This window comes from Triticum dicoccoides, chromosome 7A (genome assembly GCF_002162155.2).
Source record: "Triticum dicoccoides isolate Atlit2015 ecotype Zavitan chromosome 7A, WEW_v2.0, whole genome shotgun sequence".
Taxonomy (NCBI): Eukaryota; Viridiplantae; Streptophyta; class Magnoliopsida; order Poales; family Poaceae; genus Triticum; species Triticum dicoccoides.
Window position 1 is genome coordinate 81,515,965 of NC_041392.1, and position 15,853 is coordinate 81,531,817.

Below are 15,853 nucleotides of genomic sequence, written 5' to 3' on the forward strand. Positions count from 1 at the left end.
GGTTTAGCCATTATGATCTCGTGGTAGATCAACTCTTGTAATACTCATATTCATCAAGATCAATCAAGCAGGAAGTAGGGTATTACCTCCATAGAGAGGGCCCGAACCTGGGTAAACATCGTGTCCCCTGTCTCCTGTTACCATCGACCTTAGACGCACAGTTCGGGACCCCCTACCCGAGATCCGCCGGTTTTGACACCGACATTGGTGATTTCATTGAGAGTCCCACTATGACATTGACGACAAGATCGATGACTCGCCTCGTCCTTAAAGACAATATCGCCGCCGGACGAGGACTGGCCCCAGGCCAAACCCTCCGGCTAGGCGGCTTTACCATGACCGCCCGTTCGACCGTTAAGTCGACGATGACCTCTCGGGCTATCGAGAATCCCCTTCATATCGACTCCAAAAACTCCAAGCAGATGGATCCGACGGAGTTTTCGTCTTTAAACGAGCTCCTTGATCACATCGCCGCCCTGGGAATCGCCACAGATTACGATCGGATCGGGCTTAAACCCGATTAGAGAGAAATCAAATCTCCACCGGTCACCCTCCAAATAGCGGTAGTCGAGGAGCAAGATGGAGACTCTTCCTCTATACCCATGACGGACTATGTTCGGATCGCCGACCCTGAAGAGCCGGATACCCACCAGCGAAAGGATGTGACCTGCCTTCCGAACATAGAATCGGACGGCGGGCCTAAGCAATCAGAAGATACTCCGGAGCCCGGACTGTTAAGCCGGGAAGATCTTCAGACTCCGGATTATCGATCGGGTCAGGATTCAATTCCACCCACCCACCCAGACATAAGCGCCCTTATGTGCATACAACAGTAGTCTCAGGAAACGTTCCACCTCTTCTGGGCCAGATTCCTCTTTGTCAAGGACAAGGTTAAAGATTGCCGCGACGAGGACGTGATATCAGCGTTCTGCAACAATTGCACGGACAAAGGAATCCTCAACGCCATTAATCGCCCCTGCATACTACACTTCACTGACTTGGCAACTATCATACAGAAGTACAATGCAATGGAAAGCACCTGGAAAGCTCAGGCAGCTCGCTGGGAGCCGCCGGTCCCAACTCAACCTCTCGTCCAGGCGAAAAGGGCGCACCCTCGTGGCACGCCTAGTCCAATAGCCAATAAATATAAACCCATTACGCGGCACGGAACCGTGCTGGAGGGATGGCTCGATGGCCCATGCAAAATACACACAACACCGGATACCATATCAACCCACAGCCTTAGAGCATGTGGGATACTCCGACAGGTAGCCAAGAGCGGCGAGGACATCCTTACCAAAAACGCCCCAGAGCAACACCCTCCAGAAGACGATGACCCCAGAGTATTGACGGTCTTTGAGACATTCGCTTCAAACAACAAGCGCAAAAGGGCACTCCGCGACCTTGCCGAAGTCTGTCAAATCGCTGCAATAAACCCTTGGAACGACACGACTATAACCTTTAATGTCGGTGACGAACCAAAATACAGGACAGTCCGAGCGCCAGCTGCATTAGTCCTCAGTCCTATCATGGACGGCTTTCGACTCACCAAGGTCCTCATGGACAGCGGCAGTGGACTAAACCTCATCTATGAGGATACACTCCACAAAATGGAAATAGGCAGGAGCCGCATCGAGCAAAGCAGCACGACCTTCCGAGGAATCATTCCCAGTCGGGAGGCGTGGTGTGCGGGAAAAATCACACTTGACATAGTATTCGGCACGCCGGAGAATTATCGGTCCGAAGAAATAACCTTCCAAGTGGCTTCTTTCAACAGTGGATACCACGCCCTGTTGGGGCGAGATGCTTTTACACGCTTCCAAGCTATACCTCATTACGGATACATGAAGCTCAAAATGCCCGGGCCCAATGGCATAATCACTCTTGTCAGTGATCCGGACATAGCACTCCGCGCCAAAAACAAAACCGGATCCCTGGCCCTTGAGGCATTATCTGAAGGCCTCGCGGTCGAAGAATTAACCACGCCGTGCTCCCCTGTGGATAGGGACGATGTGATCTTAGACAAATGACCCAAATCCACCTCCTTCAAACCGGCAGAAGAAATAGTCAAATTCCAGGTCCACCCAACGGACCCCAAGAAGACAACATCTATTGGAGCACTACTAGACCCAACAGTCGACGCCGCGCTACGGGATTTCCTTCGCGAAAACTGGGATATATTCGCCTGGCACCCTTCTGATATGCCTGGAATCCCACGCAAGCTGGCCGAACATAGCCTGAATATATTAAAGGGATACAAACCAGTCAAACAAACACTTCGGCGCTTTTCCGAACCCAAACGCCAAGCTATGGGGGAGGAGCTAGCCAAGCTAATTGAGGCCGGATTCATTAGAGAAATAGAACAGCCGGACTGGCTAGCAAACCGGGTGATGGTACCAAAGAAGGACAAATCCTGGCGCGTGTGCGTCGATTTTAAAGACCTCAATAAGGTTTGCCCTAAGGATCCCTTCCCCCTCCCCCGCATTGATCAAATCATTGATGCTACCGCAGGACATGACTCATTGTGTTTCCTTGATGCATATTCCGGATACCATCAAATCAAAATGAAGGAGTCCGATCAAGCTGCAACAACATTCATTACCCCATATGGGCCATTATGCTTCAACACCATGCCCTTCGGGCTCAAGAACGCCGGCGCCACATACCAACGCATGATTCAAACATGCCTGGAGAAACAGATCGGCAAGACAGTTGAAGCTTATGTTGACGATGTCGTCATCAAAACTAGGCACGTCGAAACACTAATAGACGATTTACGTCTCACATTCGACGACCTCCGCGCATATGACAATGAGCTCAATCCGGAAAAGTGTGTTTTCAGCGTACCCGCTGGAAAACTGCTGGGCTTCATTGTTTCCAATAGAGGAATTGAAGCAAATCCAGCCAAAATCCGAGCTCTGTCACAATTGGCTACGCCAATAGGCCTTAAACAAGTCCAAAAACTCGCTGGTTGTGTGGCAGCTTTAAGCCGCTTTATCTCCAAATTGGGAGAAAAGGCACTGCCACTCTATCGCCTTCTACGGCGCACTGATAACTTTGAGTGAACTGATGCAGCGACGACCGGACTGGAAGAAATAAAAGCCCTTCTAGCGAGCAACCCAATCCTGGCCACGCCAAACGTCGTCGAGCCCATGTTACTATACATATCGGCAACACATCAGCTGGTGAGCACCGTGCTCGTCGTTGAACGAGAACAGGACGGACACAAATTCCCGCTCCAAAAACCAGTATACTACGTATCTACTGTTCTCGCACCATGCAAATCCCGGTACCCCCACTATCAAAAGATAGGATACGCGGTCTTCATGGCATCCCGAAAGCTACGACACTACTTCCAGGAGTGTTCGATCACGGTGGCTTCTGAAGTACCACTCAATGACATAATAAACAACCACGACGCTACAGGTTGAATCGCCAAATGGGCCATTGAGATCCTTCCATTTGACATAACATACAAACCACGTCGAGCCATTAAATCCCAAGTACTGGCTGACTTCGTCGCCGAATGGACAGAGGCCGAACTCCCTAAAGAGTACGGCACATATTCCAATTGGGTCATGATTTTGATGGCTCCAAAATGTTGGCAGGGCTAGGAGCGGGCGTCGTGTTAACTTCCCCCACTAGAGATGTTGTCCAGTACATACTCCAAATATTATACACAGACTCCAATAACACAGCCGGATACGAGGCCTTATTGCATGGTCTCCGAATGGCTGTCTCCATGGGCATACAACGCCTGGAGGTGCGCGGGGACTCAAACCTTGCAATATCTCAAATAAATGGAGACTTCAATGCCAAAGATCCAAAGATGGCAGCTTATCATAATGTCGTCCTAAAAATGTCGGCTCGGTTCGAGGGGCTCGAATTTCATCACGTCGCCCGAGAAAGTAATCAGGCGGTGGACGTCCTTGCTCGCATTGGCGCCAAGCGCGACCCCGTCCGACCTAACATCTTCTTGGAAAGGCTTTTTAAGCCATCCGTGGTGTGGCAAGGGGAGGGCGGCAACAACAGTCCAGATCCGAACACAACCCCAGATTCCGAACACACCGATATCATCGGGGGCTCAGCCACAGAAATAACACCGTCAGCCCATCTCATTATGGCAGTCATCACCCCATGGACCGAACCCTTCTTGGCCTACCATAGTAGGAAAGAATTACCCGAAGATCAGAATGAGGCTCGCCGCATTGTCCGGCGTTCAAAGGCCTACAAGGTTCACGACGGAGAGCTCTACAAGAAAAGTACTACCTGATAACCCACAAGTATAGGGGGTCAATTGTAGCCTCTTTCGATAAGTAAGAGTGTCGAACCCAACGAGGAGCTAAAGGTAGAACAAATATTCCCTCAAGTTCTATCGACCACCGATACAACTCTACGCACGCTTAACGTTCGCTTTACCTAGAACAAGTATAAAACTAGAAGTACTTTGTAGGTGTTTTTGTATAGGTTTGTAAGAATATAAAGAGAGCGTAAATAAAAAGTAGGGGCTGTTTAGATAAGGACACAACCAAATTAGTTTTAGTAGAGAGCTTTTTGTCACGAGAAAGTTATTTGTCCCTAGGCAATCGATAACTAGACCAGTAATCATTATTGCAATTTTATTTGAAGGAGAGGCATAAGCTAACATACTTTCTCTACTTGGATCATATGCACTTATGATTGGAACTCTAGCAAGCATCCGCAACTACTAAAGATCATTAAGGTAAAACCCAACCATAGCATTAAAGCATCAAGTCCTCTTTATCCCATACGCAACAACCCCCTTACTCGGGTTTGTGTTTCACTCACTCACGGAACCCACTATAAGCAAATCATGATCGTATTGCAACACCCTACAGCGGGGATCCCTCATGCTTGCGCGACACGGAGAGCACCATAGGACAACACCAATAATAAAACATGCAACTCAAACCAATCACGATCATCAATTAACCCATAGGACAAAACAGATCTACTCAAACATCATAGGATAGCAATACATCATTGGGAAATAATATATAGCGTTGAGCACCATGTTTAAGTAGCGGTAAAAGAGGGGTTACACCGCTGCATAGAGGGGGGAAAAGTTGGTGATGATGGCGGTGAAGTTGTTGGTGAAGATTGCGGTGATGATGATGGCCACTGGTGTCACTCCAGCGCCACCGGAAGCGAGGGAGAGAGAGCCCCCTCCTTCTTCTTCTTCCTTAACCTCCTCCCTAGATGGGAGAAGGGTTTCCCCTCTGGTCCTTGGTCTCCATGGCATGGGAGGGGCGAGAGCCCCTCCGAGATTGGATCTGTCTCTCTCTATTTCTGCATTCTAGTATTCTGCCCTTTCACCGTTTCGTATATATATGGAGATCCGTAACTCCGATTGGATTGAAACCTTCGCCGAGATTTTTTTCCGAAAATTAGCTTTCTTGCGGCCAAAGTAGAGTAGCAACCGACTTATGGGGGGCCCACGAGGGGGGCAGGCGCGCCCAGGGGGACAGGCGCACCCCGTGCCTCGTATCGCCCTCGGGCACCATCTCGCGTTGATTCTTCTTCCGGAATTTTCCAAATATTCCAATAATATTCTCCGTCCGTTTTTATCCCGTTTGGATTCCGTTTGATATGGTGTTTCTGCGAAACATAAAACATGCAACAAACAGGAACTGGCACTAGGCACTGGATCAATATGTTAGTCCCAAAAATAGTATAAAAAGTTGCCAAAAAGTATATGAAAGTTGTATAATATTGGCATGGAACAATAAAAAATTATAGATACGACGGAGACGTATCAGCATCCCCAAGCTTAATTCCTGCTCGTCCTCGAGTAGGTAAATGATAAAAAAGATAATTTTTGATGTGGAATGCTACCTAGCATAATCTTGATCATGTAATCTAATCATGGCAAGAATATTGAGACACGAGTGATTCAAAGCAATAGTCTATCATTTGACATTAAGACAAAAATACTACAAGCATACTAATAAAGCAATCATGTCTTTTCAAAATAACATGGCCAAAGAAAGTTATCCCTACAAAATCATATAGTCTGGCTATGCTCCATCTTCACCACACAAAATATTCACATCATGCACAACCCCGATGACAAGCCGAGCAATTGGTTCATACTTTTTAACGCGCTTCAGCTTTTTCAACTCTCACGCAATACATGAGCGCAAGCCATGGATATAGCACTATAGGTGGAATAGAATATGATGATGGGGGTTATGTGGAGAAGACAAAAAAGGAGAAAGTCTCACATCGACGCGGCTAATCAATGGGCTATGGAGATGCCCATCAATTGATGTCAATGTGAGGAGTAGGGATTGCCATGCAACGGATGCACTAAGAGCTATAAGTGTATGAAAGCTCAAACTGGAAACTAAGTGGGTGTGCATCCAACTTGCTTGCTCATGAAGACCTCGGGCATTTGAGGAAGCCCATCATCGGAATATACAAGCCAAGTTCTATAATGAAAATTCCCACTAGTATATGAAAGTGATAACTCAAGAGACTCTCTATATGAAGAACATGGTGCTACTGTGAAGCACAAGTGTGGCAAAAGGATAGTAACATTGCCCCTTTTTCTTTTTTTGCAGGCTTCTTTGGCCCCATTTTTTATTTAGGCTTCTTTGGCCTCTCTTTTTTTGGGCAATACTCTAATAATGATGATCATCACACTTTTATTTACTTACAACTCAATATTACAACTCGATACTAGAACAAAGATATGACTCTATATGAATGCCTCCGGCGGTGTACCGGGATGTGCAATGATCTAGCATAGAAATGACATCAAAAAATAGACAAGCCATGAAAACATCATGCTAGCTATCTTACGATCATGCAAAGCAATATGACAATAAATGCTCAAGTCATGTATATGATGATGATGGAAGTTGCATGGCAATATATCTCGGAATGGCTACGGAAATGCCATGATAGGTAGGTATGGTGGCTATTTTGAGGAAGACATAATGAGGCTTATGTGTGATACAGCATATCATATCACGGGGTTTGGATGCATCGATGAAGTTTGCACCAACTCTCGAGGTGAGAAAGGGCAATGCACGGTACCGAAGAGGCTAGCAATGATGGAAGGGTGAGAGTGCGTATAATCCATGGACTCACATTAGTCATAAAGAACTCATATACGTATTGCAAAAGTTTATTAGCCCTCGAAGCAAAGTACTACTACGCATTCCCCTAGGGGATAGATTGGTAGGAAAAGACCATCGCTCGTCCCCGACCGCCACTCATAAGGAAGACAATCAATAAATACCTCATGCTCCGACTTTGTTACATAACAGTTCACCATACGTGCATGCTATGGGAATCACAAACCTCAACACAAGTATTCCTACTAATCCACAACTACCCACTAGAATGACTCTAATATCACCATCTTCATATCGCAAAACTATTGCAAGGAATCAAACATATCATATTCGGTGATCTACAAGTTTTATGTAACTAACCATGTGAATGACCAATTCCTGTCATCTCTGTAAATGGATATAAGTGAAGCAGGAGAGTTTAATTATTTCTACAAAAGATATGCCCATGCTCTAACAAATATAAGTGAAGCAAAATAGCATTCTATAAATGGCGGTTTTCTATGTAAAGAGAAACAGGCAATCCAAACTTCAAATGATATAAGTGAAGCACATGAAGCATTCTAGAAAGCCATACTCAAGATATAAGTGAAGTGCAAAGAGCATTCTATAAATAAACCAAGGACTATCTCATACAAGCATGGTGCATAAAAGAAAAGTGAAAACTAAATGCAAAAGACGCTCCAAGATTTGCACATATCACATGAATGAAACGAATCCGAAAACATACCGATATTTGTTGAAGAAAGAGGGGATGCCTTCCGGGGCATCCCCAAGCTTAGATGCTTGAGTCTCCTTGAATATTTACTTGGGGTGCCTTGGGAATCCCCAAGCTTGAGCTCTTGCCTCTCCTTCTTCTCCTCACATCGAGACCTTCTCGATCATCGAACACTTCATCCACACAAAACTTCAACAGAAAACTCGGTAAGATCCGTTAGTATAATAAAGCAAAGCACTACTCTAAGTACTGTTGCAAACCAATTCATATTTTTTTTGCATTGTGTCTACTGTAATATAACTTTTTCATGGCTTAATCCACTGATATAAATCGATAGTTTAATCAAAACAAGCAAACTATGCATCAAAAACAAAATCTGTCTAAAACAGAACAGTCTGTAATAGTCTGAACATTCACCATACTTATGATACGTTAATAATTCTGCAAAAATTATAAAAAATAAACAATTTTTATAGAAAGACAGTGCAAAAAGAGTCATAACCGTTTGACGTTCCAGTAAAAACTTAAAAATCGCGCACTACAGCCAAAGTTTCTGTCCTGCACCGTACAAACCAACAAGCATTGTAAACATCCTAAAGGCAAACCTTGGCACATTATTTTTATAATACAATGGAATTGTACAAGGTTATAATTATTTTTATTGAAAAGTTTCTGTAATCAAGATTCACAAAGTTTCCGTGAGCATGAACAAAGTTCAAGGCTAGCTCCCACTTCAACAATGCTTGTCTTTCTCACTTTCGCTTTTCTTTTTGAAAAAGTTTTGGGTTCCCCTCTTTATTTTTGTTGTTTTTAAACTATATGTAAGCACTCAACAAAAATGAATGACTCTCTAAAACTTCTGGGTTGTCTCCCATGCAGCGCTTTCTTTAAAGCCATTAAGCTAGGCATATTGTGCTCAAGAATTGAATCCACCCGGATCCCAAGGTATATAAAAGCCAATTTTAATTAACAATGATTTATAATTTAGTGGTGAGCACAAAGTAACATATATCATGCAATAACGAAGTCTAACTCTCTTCCTATGCATCGACATGTCATAAAGGAACAATTCATGCACACAAAGTAAAGGCCAATGCATAGTATAAACAGTTTCTTGCAATTTTATCATGTTGGAAACATAGAGAGGTGGAGATATAGTTCCTCTCTCATAATAATTGCAAGTAGGAACAGCAAGCACATGCATATTATATTCATCAAAATCATCATGTGCAACGGTATAAGGCAACCCATCAATATAATCCTTAAGAAGGGTAAACTTCTCCGATATAGTGTAGTTGGGAGAATTCAAAAAGATAATAGGACTATCATGCGTGGGTGCAATAGCAACAATTTCATGTTTAACATAAGGAACTATAGCAAGTTCATCTCCATAAGCATAATTCGTATTGGCATCTTGGCCACAAGCATATCAAGCATCATCAAGAAGGGATATTTCAAGAGAATCAACGGGATCATAATAGTTATCATAGCAATCATCCTTCGGTAAGCACGAAGGGAAATTAAACAATGTATGAGTTGAAGAGTCACTCTCATTAGAAGGTGGGCACGGGTAGCTAATCCGCTCTTCCTCCTTTTGTTCTTTGCTCTCCTCATCATCTTTTTCATCCAATGAGCTCACAATGTCGTTAATTTCTTCTTCCATAGGCTCCTGCAAAATATTAGTATCTTCTTGGATAGCGGAGACTTTCTCAATAAATGCATTAATATCAGAATTGAATTCATAACTGGCATAGCAATATTTTAGGATAGCTAAATTTTCAGGTCTATAAACAGCATCATAAAAAATTTCAAACTCTTTGAACATAGATTCAATCACTACAAGAAGTATGTCAACTTGTGACCTTGACTATTGGTCACTGAAAGTTCATTGTTTTTCATTTGCGACCTTTTTTTGACCAAAAACAGAAGGCCAAAAGCTGGTGGTCGTAAACTGAAATTAACGACCTTCTCTGTGAGAAGGTCGTGGACGTTTACGACCAAAATATGCCTATTATTTTGTTTTGGTCACAAGCAGCCTCCCCAGGCCACGTAGGCATCCGACGTGGCAACCTGATGTGGCACAAGAATCAGCCCGGTCCAATTCGATTTTCTACATGGGCCTAGCCCAACAATTCGGCCTTTTATTGTTTTTTTCATGTGAATTTTTGGTCGGCTACATGGGCCATGCCCTACAATTCGGCCTTTTAATTTTCTAGGCCATGGCCCTTTTGCAAACCATTTCATTAGGCCTTTTTGTAAGGTTTTACAAAAATGCACAATGTTCCAGTCCAATATTATTTGGGCTGTAGAATTTTTAGAGCCCATATATTATTTGGTCCAGTAGAACATTTGGTCTTTTTTTATTCACTGATTTCCAGTTTACACATTTGAAAAGCAAACACTCAATAATTCTCTCAATTAAATGATTAAATTCAGAAATCATTCATCCGAATACACACAATAGCACATACAAGTCTGCATGTCCAACCTCAACTAAAACAAGCAAAAACAGATACACATCAACTAAAGTTGTGGTGCGCTTCAATCAAAGCAACAGCAACCTAAGCGACATTAGATCACCAAAAAGAAACAATGCCATCAACATGAGGCGGTAATCCAACTTTAACATTTTGTGAGGAGCAGCGCCACCAGGAGGATGCCGATCGCCTCTGGTACCTGGCCACAGGTCACATCAGAAATATTCAGAAATCAGTTGAACATAATTAACTACAAAAGAAATCAGAATTGAACAGAATTGTCATGCTTGTCTACTTTCAGGAAAGTTAATACATATTTCCATGCTTGTCTACCAAAGAAATTGTATCAACTTAACACTTAATCATGCATAAGTGTTTCACATCAAAAACATATAGCAGTGCAGACTCAAAATTGTATCAACTTAACACTTAGTCATGCATAAGCGTTTCACATCAAAAACATACAAAATTTGGAGTAGGAAACTAAATCTCTAAATACTCCAGCTGCAAATACTGCTAACACTAATAGGCCAGTAGCAAATACTGTATTTTTGGAGTTTTAACAAATGTTCAGTAATTTATGGAGTACAGCAGCAACATCATGTTAAGAAAGTAAGCTAAATCATCACATTTTCAAATCACTACTGAATCTTCTCAATGAATCAACTAGTACTACAACCAAATTCAGTGAATTAAGCTACTCCATTTTTAAGTACTGCTCGAGTGCTGCTCGAGTGCTCAAACATGTAGAGATACAAGTACTACAGGTTTCTCGAAGGCGTAGAATCGACCTAGCATGTCACAAGAGACATATTAGTACATTTTGTTGGTGAGGCAAGGAAACAGATAGCACTATGTACCATATCTAGAGAATTATGCCCAGCCCACTTAATTTGGAGTTAATAAACTCGATAAACTGTCACTGGCAGTAAGACACCACTACTACAAGTACTATTGTAGTAGTAGAGGAAGAAGAATATAGTACAGTACTACTACACATGTGTGCTAACTAGTAAGTAATAAGATACACACAAGTAACTAGGTGTAGTAGTAGAAGGGACCTAGATAGTACGCAAGACACATACTACTAGTAAATTGTTGTTATGGGTGAGACAAGAGAGCAGGTGGTACTCTGTGGTGCTGCTAGGAAGGGAATTATGGCCACTCGGAATAAATTAATAGTGAGTAGTCCATGGAGTGTCACCAGCAGCAAGATAGCACTACTCTTCTAGTACTGCAGCAAGAAGAATAAAGTACTCCCTCCGTTCCAAATTACTCGTCGTGGTTTTAGTTCAAATTTGGAATGAAGGGAGTATATAATACACTAAAACCACGACGAGTAATTCGGAACGAAGGGAGTATATAATACATAGGCAAGGCAGACTTGGTATAGAATACAGGAGCATTAATTAACAAAGAGAGCAGAGCAGAGCAGAGCAAAAGGATCTGCTCTGCTTTGGTGCCTTGGTAATAGTAATTAACAGAGGATGAATGTGCAAAGTGGAAGAGAATAGTGGTCGCTTACATAGGTAGGCGACTCGTGGGTCGCTGGCCTCGGCCTCGTTGGCGACACGGAGGATGAGGGCGATCTCGACGAGCAAGGAGGGGACCACCTCGCTGTTGAAGATAGCTCAAAAATATCAGTGTTAACACTTTAACAGAAATATTATCATCTCAGATGTATTTATTCTAAAGGTGCGGCAGGTCCTAACCCTATCATAGGCATACGCGCAAACAGGTTCATGACAGTGTTAAGTTTTATACAAGGATGTGGCTTATTGAAACTGAAAGTCCAAGTAAAAGTCGTCAATAGCAAAAATAATGAAATGTTTAGTCCCAGGTTTGTGAACTACGCAGCAATTCTTTTAAACTTGTAATACCGAGGCTGAGTTAGTACGCAGACTGTCTGTAAGCTACAACATGTCCCATCCAAGCACAGCCCAACCCGTCAGCTACAAAGAGCATGAAAAAAACAAATACCATACTTAATTGGAGCTTTATTTTTTTGTTCTTACACGGGCCGCTAATAAATAAAGAGTCAGAAAAGCGTTTGAATGGAATCGAGGCTCTGTTTCAGGTAGCAAAGTGGCAAGCAATCTATTTGTGCAGCAGCAATACTAGGCTTCACTCTGCTCATGATCTACTAATGACTTCTAGCATAAAAAACACTTCTGGCCTAGTAAGCAACAATATAGCATGCACTTATTAAATTCTTAAGAGTAGCACATGCATTTTCTGTTAAGGGCATCATCTGTTATAATTTGTGTTAAAATCTCCTAGGAGTTCAAAGGCTGGAAACAATCTACTATGGAGAAGTGAAGGACCCCAAGTACCTTAAGAGTAGCACATGCATTGTACAATTCTTCTTTACGAGTATCTCCGAAACCATCAGCGTTACCTGTAAAAGTGGTAGTCATCACATGGAAAAATTAGCCAAGCACAGCTCTAATATGGAAAGAAGCACTTCTGTATTTCTATTATATATGCCAGAGAAACTGATTTCTAGTGTTAAAACATGCAGCTCTGTATACATAATTTTGGTAAGCTAGGCAGAAGCTTAAATATTCAGTGTACAGAAATAGTCATGTGTATGCATATGTTATACTTTGGTCAAGCGAATGGATGAAGACATGACCGCTCCTGAACATACAGAAAGATGGACAACAGTTACAAACAAGACAGAGAGAGATGACCTTGAGGTCATCGGCAGAAGGGGAATGGTCGGAGGAGTAGTAGCCGGCCTCCGTCACGAATCTGGAAGCACCAGTCTCGCCATGGCGAATCTGGCGCCGCCTCGATCTAGGGCCTCCCGGCAGGAGAGGGAGAGAAGGTGAGTGGAGGGCGCGACGGTGCATGGCCTGGAGAGCAGCGTCAGAGGGCACCGACCGCACGGCCGCGTCGTCGCCGCCGTCGTCGACCGCACAACAATGGATGAAGCAGACGGAGTCATGGTGGACCTGCGCGCATGCATTGCGAGGGGAGGGAGGAAACCGCATGAGCAAAATCAAAACCAAGCAACAGAGAGAGACCATGAGGGGGAGAGAGAGGAAACCTTCCATGGCCGCGGCTGCCCTTGTGCGGTAGTGGATCCAGCGGTATGAGCATAGGAAGGGCGGATCTGGGCGTGCCATGGCCGCCAGCTCACTTGCAGCCCTCTTCCCCCAAAGGGGATCGAGAGGTGGTTCAGTGAGAGAGAGAGGGGGGAGCTGAGGCCGTCCATCTCGGCCTTCTCAGGAGAGGGGGAGCCGGAGGAGGTGGGGATCCCGGGGAGATGAGGATGACGAGGAGCCGCGGGGCTGCGGCGAAGTTGTTGAGGTCTAGGTCTGCAACGAAGGAGAGGTAGGGCGTGGCCGTGTGGGTGGAGAGGCAGGGGGTGAGGTGCGGGCGTTGGAACCCTAGGATGACGACGGCCTGGTTGGGTGGATGGATCCCGGAGCGAAGCGGAGCGGGTGGGGGCAGCGAGGTTGGGGCGGTGGGTGAGGAGGAAGGGGGCTTGGGCAGGGAGAGGAGTGGATCGAGAGGGGGGCGGCGGCTGCGAGGAGATGAGGGGAAGGGCGCGATCGATCTGAGCTAGGGTTTGGGCTGCGGTTGGGGGGTATCTCTTTTTCTTTTTTTCTCTAGATAGATGGATGGATGGATGGATGGACGCCATGTCATCGATCCGTGGGAAGAGTTCTCATTGGTTCGAAAATCAGTGATTTAAAATAGTTTTGAAGTACTAAAAATAGAGAGATTTTGTAAAGTAGCTATCAAAAATATTTTGCAAAAGGGCACCACACAAATTTTTACTAGAGTTATACTAAATTTTATGGACAAGGACCAATTTGTATGGATTTCTGATATTTCTAGCTATTTTTAATCATTTTCCAAGTGCCCAAAAGGAGGGTTTTTTGTGAAGGACCTCCCAAATAATTGTTGCAAAATTGGACCAAATCATTTTTCTAAAATACTAGGTCATATTTAATGCACAATTGACCAAAATGTTGGGTGTAAAAAGTTTTGATCCACCTCTCATGAAAAAGACAAATTTCCGCCGATTCAGCTGGAAGCGGGTCAAATTTGAACTGTAGCTGCCTTCTAGTTTGCTCTTTATTTTTTCCAAAAATCATTTCTAGGTACATAAGTATCTATTTTATGATTTTATCAGAGAAACACCAAAAAATTCCAAGATTCAACCACTAGCTAGGAACGGTCATTCCCGCCGTTTTGATCGCATTTTGAAATGGGCATAAAAAATTCAAAAAAATCAAAAATTTGGGAAACCTTCGCATTGTGTCATTATATGTGGCCAAGTTTCCAGGAAAAATAATAAACTTGTAATACAGCAATGATTTTAAAAAAGTATTCTCAGAAATGAGCTATCACGTGTGGAGATCAAATGGCTTTCAAGCCAAATGATCAATCTTATGGCCACATTCATGGCATAGTTTTCTTAAATGATCTCATATTGTGCACAAGGGTGCATATTGGAATGGCAAACAATGTTGCCTAAGGAAGTTTTCATTTTCTTTGGACGAAAAAACTATTTTCCATTTTTCGAGTGCCCAAAAGGAGGTTTTTTTGTGAAGGACCTCCCAAATAATTGTTGCAAAATTGGACCAAATCATTTTTCTAAAATACTAGGCCATATTTAATGCACAATTGACCAAATGGTTGGGTGTAAAAAGTTTTGATCCACCTCTCGTGAAAAAGACAAATTTCCGCCGATTCAGTTGGAAGCGGGTCAAATTTGAACTGCAGCTGCCTCATAGTTTGCTATTTATTTTTTCCAAAAATCATTTCTAGTTACATAAGTACCTATTTAATCATAAATACATGGTTTGGTGGCGATACGTCGAGGTTTGGGCGGTGGCCGAGGGCCCAACTCTAGAGCGCGTAAACTCGCATGCCCGCCGCATGGTCACCGCGTGACCGTGGCGTTGCCATGTGCTCTGGGCGGCCTAGGCATGTCTAGTGGGTTGGGCACTCCCCAGGTAGGTGCTAGGAAGAAAATTACAACATAAGATTCTCACGAGGAGACCGATCGATGCTCAAACATGAATTAGCAGCCAAGTGTTTGATTGGTGGTACGGGAAATGTACATGGCTAATGGGCGTGAGTTTTGGCTGAGGATGATCAGTTACTAAGAAGACTGTCTTCACAAATTTTCAGCTCAAAAGGAGGAGCCTAGGTGGTACTTGCTTTGCAAACTACCACACTGGACATAAATACGAATGTTGAAGCTCGGCTCAAAATAATGAATGGACTGAGCTGGCATCTGGTGGAGGATGGTTATTTGGGCATAGGAAAGCACTGTAGAAAATGGATACTATTTGGATATGCCAAAGTGGTACTTCCTTCACAAACTGTTGTTCTTAACAGAATAGGAAAATGAATATTTTTGAATTATTTTTGAACTAGGCAAGGAAGGTTTTTACATATTTGACGAAGATATGACCCAAAGAATTTATGAGATTTTTTTTGGGAATTTTGGGAATGACAGAAATATAGGTTGCTTCACAACCTAGGGCAAAAACTTCCACATGGACATGACACATAGGCAAAACTGATGAGGTGTG